Source organism: Numida meleagris, chromosome 5 (assembly GCF_002078875.1).
Source record: "Numida meleagris isolate 19003 breed g44 Domestic line chromosome 5, NumMel1.0, whole genome shotgun sequence".
Taxonomy (NCBI): domain Eukaryota; kingdom Metazoa; phylum Chordata; class Aves; order Galliformes; family Numididae; genus Numida; species Numida meleagris.
In genome coordinates, this window is record NC_034413.1 from 32,300,663 (window position 1) to 32,311,243 (window position 10,581).

A 10,581-nucleotide genomic window follows, 5' to 3' on the forward strand; every position below is an offset into this window, starting at 1 on the left:
TTACATGGGGAAGTCAGCATCACATAGGAGAGGATGGGCTGTAATTACAGCTATTAGTTGGCTGAAAGTTCCATTTTAATGCTCTCTGGCCCACACCAAAGTTCTCTAGGGAAATTTTCTCTCTTTTAGTTTTGGATAGGAATACGGAGGCTCTGGGAGCCCACGTAGGTGACTTTCAGCTCTTGTCCCCTGAGCCCCCAGTCTAACAGCAGCTGGGAATCGCCCATCCACATGCTTCTTCATCAAAAACTGACAACTAAACAGAACTGAAAGGTTCTGAGCAGCACATGTCCATGGAGGACCCCACAGAGGATCTGAAGGAACAACACGCAGTATCTGACCAGCCCACCCAGGGAGCAGCCAAGGTCAGGACACTCCTGCCATGCAAAACACAGCTCTGTGTTCAAGCAGTGGGAATTCATCAGTATTTGCTCTCAAAACAAGGTACATAGGGATTTGTAAGTCTTAAAATCAAGGTAGTAATGGGATCTTTTCTTCTAAGAAGGCCTTTGGGCCGCAAGACACTAGAGCAATGGATGCCCCATCCCTGGAGGTGCCCAGTGCCATGGATGGGGCCCCGGTCAGCCCGACCTGCTGGGGGGCAACCAGCCTACTGCAAGGTGTTGGGGCTGGATGGGCTTTAAGGTCCCTTCCAGCCCAACCATTCTGTGATCCTATGCGCAGCTCTGCTGTGCTGTTAAAAATCTGGGGGGAAGTAAAAAAGTAGGAAGTGACACATTTGGGATTTTTCCTCTCTAAAACAAATTATTTCCATGGATAATTAAGTGCTCTCAATTTTGCATGGGACGGAAAGATAATTTCTTCTGGGACCCACCAGTTCCTCTCCAGTGGAAGGCCAGACCTGCCCCATTCTGTCCAGCATGTGCACCCTGGGGCTGCTCTGGGCAGCACCCTGGCAGGAAAGGGTTTTTCTAACAGCCATAAGACCTTTCTTTTCAAGCAGGAGGGAGCATTCACTGTGGTGAGTTCAGGCAGAAAAGAGGCACTTTATTCAGTCCTCACCTTGGGGGCTCAGAGCGAGAACTTCTCCCTTCACATCACATGGTGGCTCTCTGCAGACAGCAATAACGTGGAACTACACGCATTTTGAAAAGAGCAGTTTGCACTACTGCCCATTTTCAAGCATGTGAAGCCCATAAAATCTCAAGACATATATGTTTGTTTTTCTCCCTTTCTCTTTATGATTCTATGTTAGGGAACTTCACAAGAAGATGCCCAGGTGGAGAGGCTCGGCACGCTGCTCTGCAACACACCTTTCCTTGCCATGTACGGAGGAGACAGGGCCATAGCAAAAAGGAAACAAGACCAGATGACCTCCAGAGGTCCTTTCCAGGGCTCCTCATGCTGGCAAAAAGCCCTGGGAGCAGCCCCAAGAGGCGGCCGTGGGGAGGATGGTGACACGGCACCACCTCTGCTTCAATGAAGTGGGTGGGCGCTGAGCTGGAAGTGAGTCCATGAGAAATCAATGTGCAGTTACAGAAACACCGAGGGCAGCCCGTCAATAGGCTGAAAAGACAACGGGGCTGCCTGCACAGCCCAGTCGGCAACCTGCTGCTATTGTCAGGAGAAGTGGCAGGCTTTAAAAACGGCATCGTGCTCTTCCTCCTCCCCCTCCCGAGCAAATTAACCCCAAATCTCTTTGTTTACCCTCTCCCCTAATAAGTTCTTGTTGCTCTCAGAAGTAGTATCCTAGGCTCTTTCTGGAGCAGAGAAGAGCCTTTGTTCCCTTTCATCCTGGGAAAAAGAAGGGTTTAGATAATCTCAGAATGGCAGAAAGCAATTTATTTTGACCTAGACTGTTTCTGCAATGTCATCTCTTGGCTTCAAGCATGGGGAAGTGCTGTTAGCAGCATTCATGTGCCCTGGGCTCCGTTTGGGCTCCAGGTGCCATTTGTGGCATTGCACACTGCGAGATCCCAATAACAGCCCCAGGAGGGAGCCCTGTCGCATCCCCATCACCCTATGGCACCTTCACAGGCATCCTTCCTCCTCCCAAAACAAGCTTTGTAACGGTGGATTCACGCTGCTCCTCTGTTCCCTTTCTAAGCCTTTGGGTGAGCTCAGCTCTTTGCCTTCAAGATGTCTTTGGCAGTCTTGAGCATGGAAACTTTCTCTAGAAAAGAAAAGCAAATACAGGGAACATCACAGAGCCACGCAGCTGATGGCAGGAAACAACACCAGATGCTGCAAGACGCTCTCAGAGCAGCGAGAGCTGACAGTGCAGTGCTTAGCAGACAACAGCACGCATCACTTCCAGCTCCCCCATCCCACTCTGCCAGAGCCCCAGTGACTCCCCCGCTGCACAGTGCTCAGCCCCATCCAGCAGCTCAGGGGCTGCAATAACTCAGCACGCTGTCAGCAGGGAATATTTTTATGTCTCTGCCTCCCCGCAGGCAGGGGATGCCTCCTCCACTTTTTCCAGGCAGTTCCCTTCCTTCAGTTGTTCAGAGGAGAACAACAAGGAACTCAATCCCAAATCCTCCTGCCTTCTTTTCATATGATCTCAGGATGGTTTGGGTTGGAAGGGACCTTAAAGCTCACACAGTTCCAACCCCTGCCGTGGGCTGGCTGTCCCCCAGCAGCTCAGGCTGCCCAGGGCCCATCCATGGCACTGGGCACCTCCAGGGATGGGGCACCCACAGCTCTGGGCAGCAGTGCCAGTGCCTCACCACCCTCTGAGTGAAGAATTCCCTCCTAACATCTAATCTAAATCTCCTCTACTTTGGGGTGGGGGAATGGCAGCAGTGATGATCACAGGAAGACTTGGACTCACCTGTCGTGAGCCTCTGGGAAGAGAGACTGGAAGTTTGTGCATCCAAACTTCCAGTGCACCACACAGACTGGGGCTTCTCTCTCCTTTCCATTTATTCACGAGTTACACAAAAGTAATTTTTTGAAGTTATTTAATTCCTTTGGCAGACAGCAGCATGCTCTGTAGAGCACCTTTGTGTCCTGAGTCTCTTCCTTCAGGCTGGGAAAAGAAAGAGCACCTCGCAGCCAGCTCCAGCTGGGCGTTATTTCACCCTGCATGCTTCCCTGCAGGACACCAATGAGTACAAGTGTCTACAAAGCCTGCAGGAGTGTCATCAATGCTTTTTAATGCTTTCCACACATAGGGTAATACCAATGTGCTGATTTGTTGTGCAGTGGCATAGCAAGCAGTGCTGGTCCACTTTGAAGGAGGAGGTGGGCCAGTCACCACCACATTTGCCTGGAGACACAGCCCACCCAGTGCTGAGGGCATGCATCCCTGAGAGATGCTTCAGGCATGCATCCCTCCTCACTAGAGATAAGGAGAGTCTCCAGCCTCCTCCAGAAATCTTAAAATTAGCCCTGCATATAACAGGTGCACATTCAGTAGGAAAGAAAGATGCTTCGCATCTTCGCAACAAATATTAAACTGTAAAACGTATCCAGAGGAACTTCCAGGAAAAACAGAGTTTAACCTGGTGCTGGACTGAGCAGGGAGTTCCGAGAGCTCCCAGGAGCTGAAGAATGCCTGCTGGAGGAGCAGAACCTAGCAGAACCTCTACTAATATCCAGAAAGATAACATCAACTGGCTTGCCAAGCAGCTTGCTCCTTTTGTCCCATTGCCACCCCATGCATGTGTTTTTATCTCCCCATTGTTTGGCCTCAAGAGCCTGCATATACCATTTTGCAGGCTGCCTTGCTGCAGGGTTTGCAGCATGCCCTCTGCAGGCATTGCTGCTTTCCCCCTCCCTACAAAGAAATGTGGGATGCAGCAGAATAAGCTGAGCATCTCCCATAAATACATCAAGCAAAGTGGCCCCAACCAACAGGCTGGGTGTTTGTCACCTCAGGTGTAGAGCTTCCTTGGATGATTAAAAAGTCACTAGAGACAGCTGGAGTCTTTCTTCATTTATGATAAGGCCCAGCATAAAAATACATTAGTGATAAATTCCTGACATGTGCCCCTATGTATGGAGAACCCGTCTGCAGCAGCTGTGAGTTATGACCCCATAATTCTTCCAAGGGGTTCCTATGGCACCATGGGTCATTAAGCGGCACCTGGGAAGCCCTCTGTCAGCTGGGTGTGAGCACAGCCACCAGAATCCCTAGGCTGGAAGCAGCGTGCCACGGCTCAGTGGCACCCCAGCCTTGTAGACATGTCTTCTGCACTCCAGTTGATGCAGACAAGGGTTATTTTCCAATACCAGCGACAGCGACACAAAAAGGCAAAGCCGAAAAATAAAATGAGCCACAAAGGCTGCGTGCTTCCCCATGTGCCCCTTCTTATAATAATGCCATGTTCTCAGCACAGATTAACCTGAGCTTTGCTCCCAATTATTATTTCACTTTCCTAAGTGCAGAAACAGAAAGGGGCCTGACAAATGAACTGAGTGCCGCTGTTACACGGTGCTTCCACTTCTGCAGCAGAAGTCTTTCACAATGACCCGGGCTCTGCACCCCCATGCCTTTTTACAGCAGCTAGGACACCAGGACCACAGTGTTTCCACCTTTCGATCCACAGGGCTCTAAAGGCTTCCCAGCAGGGTTCCCAGCCTGTGGGGTGAATCCTGAACTGTTGGTGCAACAGGGCTAATTTGTGAGCTGCTAAGGTCCGAAAAACCTGCCCAGCTCCCCCAGCCTGACTTCCTCCCTTGTGTATTGCACCTGAAGCATTCGCCGTATGCTCCTTCCATTTGCAGGAACCATGAGGGACAAACCAGGGGGTTGATTGCATCTGCTCAGAGCTGATGGAGCATTGCGGAAGTGATCCTCCAACGAGGCACAAATAAGTACATCAAGGCAAATCAGCCCCAGCACCCTGAAAGGCTGCCACATGAGTGCTTGCACAACGTGTGAGGGTTACCATCGAGCCAGGTATCTGCTCCCTTCAGGTGAGCAGAGCACAAGGGGAAGGAGCCACGAGGCTATTGATCCCTTCCAGAGAGCAGCCTGCAAACAATCTGAACCTAAAAGCAGAAATCATGGCAGCAGCTGGATGCCTTTAGTGGGAAAAAAAGCCAATTTGAGCCCTGCCTAACTTCTTCCTGCTGAAACAAACATCGTCCACACTCACCCTTCTCCATCCTCACTGCTTCCTGAGCCTTCTACTGTGTCCTCTACAAAGAACAGCAATGTTTTGCTTTTTTTCTGAGGGTGTTTCTTCCTTGCTGCTAATCAGACAGGCACGTACATAGGAAAGCAACATGAGCATCTGAAGGCAAAGGGACACTTCTGATGGTGGCAGGATTTCTCCTCCTGCCTGGCATGGGTAGCCAAGGAGACAAGCAATGCCTGACCCCGCCGCCACCGGGTGATTTGTGATACATCACTGCATTTGCAGAAGTAGCATTCCTCGAAGAGCTCATCAAAAGCAGAATATGTTTCAAGATGAAAACATCCTGGTAATAAACGGGCAGAATTTGCAGCCCTTAGCAGCCTAACAGAATAAACCGGTGTTAGCTAAGAGTTGCATAAGGATATACCTCAGGGAAGCAAAGAGATGCTGTTGTCTATCAAAACAGGACTCCACTGACAACGTATCTGAGAGGATCCCCACGTCCTTCAGGCAGGCCCAACCAAAACACGGCATCAAACTTGGCCAATTTCCATTTAAAAAGTTTTTCCACCAGCTTTCACATAGCTTGGATCAGCCCCAGAAAGGAGCGAGGTGTCAATATAGTACATACTCTTCAGACCTCAGGACCTCATTAGCAGAGCAGTGTGAATAATAGATCTGCAGGTTCGCTGGTCCAGCTGAGAAATCACACCCCCAGTACAATGGTTTGGAGGTCAACAAATTCATTTTGAGTTGACCGAGAATCCTTCATTTTACTCAAAACAGTTTCTGGTTTCAGATGATTTTATTTTTAACTGAACAATCTTTTAACTGTGAACTTTTAAGAGATGAAAACATAAATAAACTTCTTCGCTAGCACCCTGTTTTCAAACTCAAATCCAAAGCCTGCAAAACCAGTCACCCAACCTGCCTTCTTGATTATGGTTGATGGTGACCATGCTTGGAAGCCAAGATGCTCTGCACTGAAGCTTTGCAGCCCCGTGGTCACACAGATGAAATGGCACAAGCTCCAAAATGACCTTTGCAGATTGCAGAAGTATGGAGTGGAAGCAGTTTGCATGCAGGATGTGGATGCTGCCCCATTGCCCTGCTCTGTTCTGCAGATGGTGGAGCCAAGAGCATGTCATCACAGAGACACTGCTGCTTCCCAGCAGAGCATTTAAGTCAACATGGGAGGCATTCAAGAGGTGGTTTATAGATGGTTTAGGTATTTATGGCAGGAGGGGGCAAGGTGGTGCCCATTTCAGCAGTGCCACGCTATCCCATCCCCAGTTAGTAATGATGATCACCCCGTGTTTGGCTCTCTGGTTCTCCAGACCAGGAATAATCCTCCCTGTAACGTGTTGTTTTTATGAGCTGCAACAGATGTTTCAGACCACACATTATTTGGCTCTGTCAGTGCCAGAACGAAGCAAGGAACTTCATTACAGGCAGCCAAAGACGCGGGATGGATTTTGTCTGGCCAATCATCACAGCCAAAGCTGGAGCCTTGCCAGCACGCGTGGCTAAAACCTTCTCCTCCCACTCCAGCAAAGCATCTCAGGAGATCATTAGAGACTGCACGTGACCGTCAGCGATGATTAATCACAAAAAGTTGTTATTTCTCAAAGGCAATACATGTTACATCTCTATCATGGGTTTGACAGTAGTAACAACACTTACAATTAAAGTTAGGTAATACTGATTAACAAGATAATGCTCACTGATGATCGTGTATCTGCATTGAGTCCCACGAGGTTTTTTTTCCCTAAGCCAATATTTCTCACCTACCAGGAGTAACATTTAAGAGCACTCTAAATACCTGGACTGGGCTCCAGCCACCCAGCTCCTGGGGATATGGGAACACAGGTGTTATCAGTGCCTCACACCCTCTCCAGGCTGCACTGCCAGCCTCTTTGCAAGCAATCCCCAAAAGTCTCACCACGGCTCCATTCAGTAAGCGTTCGTGGATTTTCATATGTAAATATAGTAAGAGGATTGCAGGGGAGAGATTTGTCTTGACTTGGAGATTAGCTATAGTTCCAATTTGGCTAATGTGAGGAATGCCGCTGGCTAGATCTTGACCACTTCAATTAGCTCAGCAGTGCTTCTCTACATCCCTGCTCCCAGGCCAGGTGCAGCTGGCAATGGGAAGCCAGAGGCTTGCTGAAGCTTTGAGGGGAACAACATTGCAAACAGCCTGGCTTGCAGAAAGGTGTTCCAGCACTGAGCCAGCACACCTCAGCTGAGCACCTCTGGTGCATATCTTGTACATTATGTTCCCACAGCTCCTCCCCAAACCCTGGTGCCCTGCTCTTCCTTGCTGCCTGAGCCACGAGAACCTCCAGGATGAGGGATGCACATGATGGTGCCCAGTGTGGCACCAGGGCACGAGAAAAGAGATTGCATGGCTCAGAGCAGAAAACCAGCACAGCTTGATGTCTCTCTAGCATCATCTGTCACCCTGGGGTGGGCTTCCCAGCGAGCACCATCACAAGCACCGTATTATTCTTTGGAAATTAAAAATAAATACCTATCAATAGGACACACGCTCCCAAAGGATGCAGAAATGCAAAGGAATAAGCTGTCTACATCAGACTGCTCTTGGGGATCCCTTCCAACTCAGGATATTCTATGATTCTATGATCCTGGACCATCAGCCAGCAGGTCCCACCACACCTCAGGATGCTCTCTGGACACCACTGTGAGCCTAAGAATGTTATTCCAAAGTCTGAGGGTCTTTGGAGGGCTGGAGCTAATTCCATTTTTTTGTTTGACATGCACCAACTATGCCCTGAAGTATGGGACTTTTTGGCTTGATTGGAATTATAATAGTGCCTTTGTGCCATACGAAACCAAATCAAGGAAATTGTTCATAAATGGCCTGCGTTTGAGATGGATCCATTTATTTATCTCCATCAAATTTCCATTCTTTCCCCTTGCTGCATTTGCTAATTATCCAGTATGCATTTGCTTAAAGAAAGCATTTTTCTAGCCTTCACAATCCATCTTCCCAACCTAATGGATCTTGTGGTAAAGTCATTATGGAGACTTTATGAAATCACAGTTATTTCCATGACAACAGTGATGTAATAAAGGTGGGATTATGACATTACTGCAAGATCAAGCTGAAGGACAGGATGGATTTGTTTACCCCAGATAGGGCAAGGGAAAGACTTCATTCACTCAACATTTCTAAAAGTGCCTTAAGGTTTGCTAATGGAAGCTACGTTTTGCAACGGATTTTTCCTTTTCCCTTTTTATTACTTTTTCTTACCTTTTTTTTTTTTTTTACAGTCATTTATTAGGGAAAAAGCTCTTATTCAAGGGCATGCTGTTGAAGAAGTTTCAGAGGAGGATCTGTGCTGTGGCTGTGCTCATACCCCTTGCAAAGGCAGCAATGCCTGGGGGAAGCCCTCCCCTCTGGCACTGGAAGGACAGACAGGATGGTCTATCCCCTTTCAAGGATGGCTGATCTAAGCTGCTTTCTCTTCAAATGTTTTAATATAGAAATCACCTGCCACTGGATCACAGCATGAATTGGCTAGCCATGAAATTAGGTTTGAAAATGGCATTAAACCCCTTTTGTCTCCTTAATGGAAATACAACCGGCCTGGGTCTGGCCAGCAAATTCTAAGTCAAAAAACATTTGTCTTGCAAACCTAGACACACTAGTGAAGTTATACTGGAAGCGATTTTTAGCTCCCTGTCTCCAACAGTCACAGAATAAAGTTAGGTGGAAATGACACAGCAATTCCTAAAGGATCAGAGCATGGAACGCCACAAGACAGCTTTGAAGATAGCTGGGGGTTCTGGTTTGTTTTTCACAAGAAGAAAGGATGAATATTTCATACGGTACATGGTTCAAAAGTTGATTAATGTTTCAGTGTGTGGAAAACCAAGCTCAAGAGACAAGGCTCCTGATGTAAAATCCTTTACGCTGGCAGGAGGACTGGTAAGGCCAACTTCTCCCAGGGCGTATTTCATTTAACCTCCTTCTTCAAAGCTGCTCCTGCTGGTGGCTCAGAGCTTCACAGGCATGTTCAGTGCTTCCCCTACAAATAGGGGGCACTGAGGCTCTCCAGTGGGGCTGTGCAGAACTTGCCAATGACAGCTGCTCAGGTGGGCTCTGGTGTCCCCATCACGCAGCTCCCTCCATGGCACGTTGCTCTAACCAGGCTGAGTGGCTGCCCATGGTCTGATGGCCCATGCCAGTCCTCCTACCATAGTCCTCCTACTTGGCCAGTGGGATGACACAAGCAGCCTTTCCTATTTGGGTCCCATCTAGTTTGGGAGACTCTACGATTCTACCACTGTTCTGCTGTTGATCAGTATGGAGGTCTTCTCTGGTTCTTTACTGGCTCTGGTTGTCGCAGCAAATATGCAGAGGAGTACGGAGAAGTCCTGTGCTCTGAGAGCTCATGAGCTTTGTATCCAGCCCAACTGATCTCAGCAGCTGTTTCAGCTTGTCCTGCTTCAACTCCCACCCCTCTAAGCCCTCCCAATATCTCTTCATCAACAGAAGGGAAACATCGTAAGGCCACACAGACGTGTTAATGAAATCTGAATTATTAACTGCAGCATGCTGAGGGAGATATGCAGAAGAAGGGGGAGCTGTCATTTTGCCATTAATATGGAAAAGGGGTGATATTACCCCCCTGCACTGCAGGGAAGAGTGGATCCAAGCGTGCATCCCATCCCAGAGTGGGATGGGTAATGAGATAACCCGGCTGCCGCTGCTCTTGCCCTCCTTTTTCCTTTCTTCCCTGATAAAAGGACAGAGGGGAATGCAGACAATTAAAAGGAGGATTCCAATCGGCCCTGGAGAGATTCAATGAATAATAATGGACCTCCAGCTGCTAATGTGCTTAAGGACTTCGGAGTCTCGAGTGCCTAGCCAGCTTAAGGGGCTGCACCACAGACCTCATTTCTATCAGTAAATGGGGGAGGCAGGAGGAAGGGGGGTCCTGCCTCTGGCTACAGATGAGTTCATCTCTTGGTTGCTCACTGTGCTCTCCATGAGGACACTGCTACAGTTGCAAAAGAGTAAAATCAACTCAGTGGCTCAAGATCCCTCATTAACCAGTTTCTGGAGGTCACCTAAGCTAGTAATGCCCATAGTCATCCTGAAACACATCAGAAGAGGGTTCAGTATACTGCTACAATGCAAGCAGCACCTTGTCTCTGTGGTTGTGTCCTTTCATATGGACTTTCACACAGCAGGACAGTAGACACATTGTTTGTTATAACTATGCACAGCAAAATGAGCAAAAGGTCTCTACCATGGCATGGCCCACTTGTACCACGCATTTTCTGCACCCTCCTTGTTCTGCACAGCACCCCACATAAAAAAAAAAGTCCATCCAGAGATTCATCAGCACTTCTTCTGGCACTGCCCTTGCTTTTGACTCTCACAGATGCTTCTCTGCCACAGCCCATCCACCTTCCCTTGAAGCATCCCTCCCCGGCCCCCAGCCAGGCTGCCTCCTCCCCTTGGTTCTCAAGTTTCTGCCACTCTCATGGATTTCTGTGG

The 10,581-nt window shown here is 48.6% G+C and overlaps 1 long non-coding RNA gene across 1 annotated transcript; it reads left to right on the forward strand.

The window, feature by feature from the left end:
- On the forward strand, positions 2,662–8,584 carry LOC110399330. The gene is made up of 2 exons (XR_002439107.1): positions 2,662–8,259; positions 8,346–8,584. It is a non-coding gene; the product is annotated as an uncharacterized LOC110399330 (long non-coding RNA).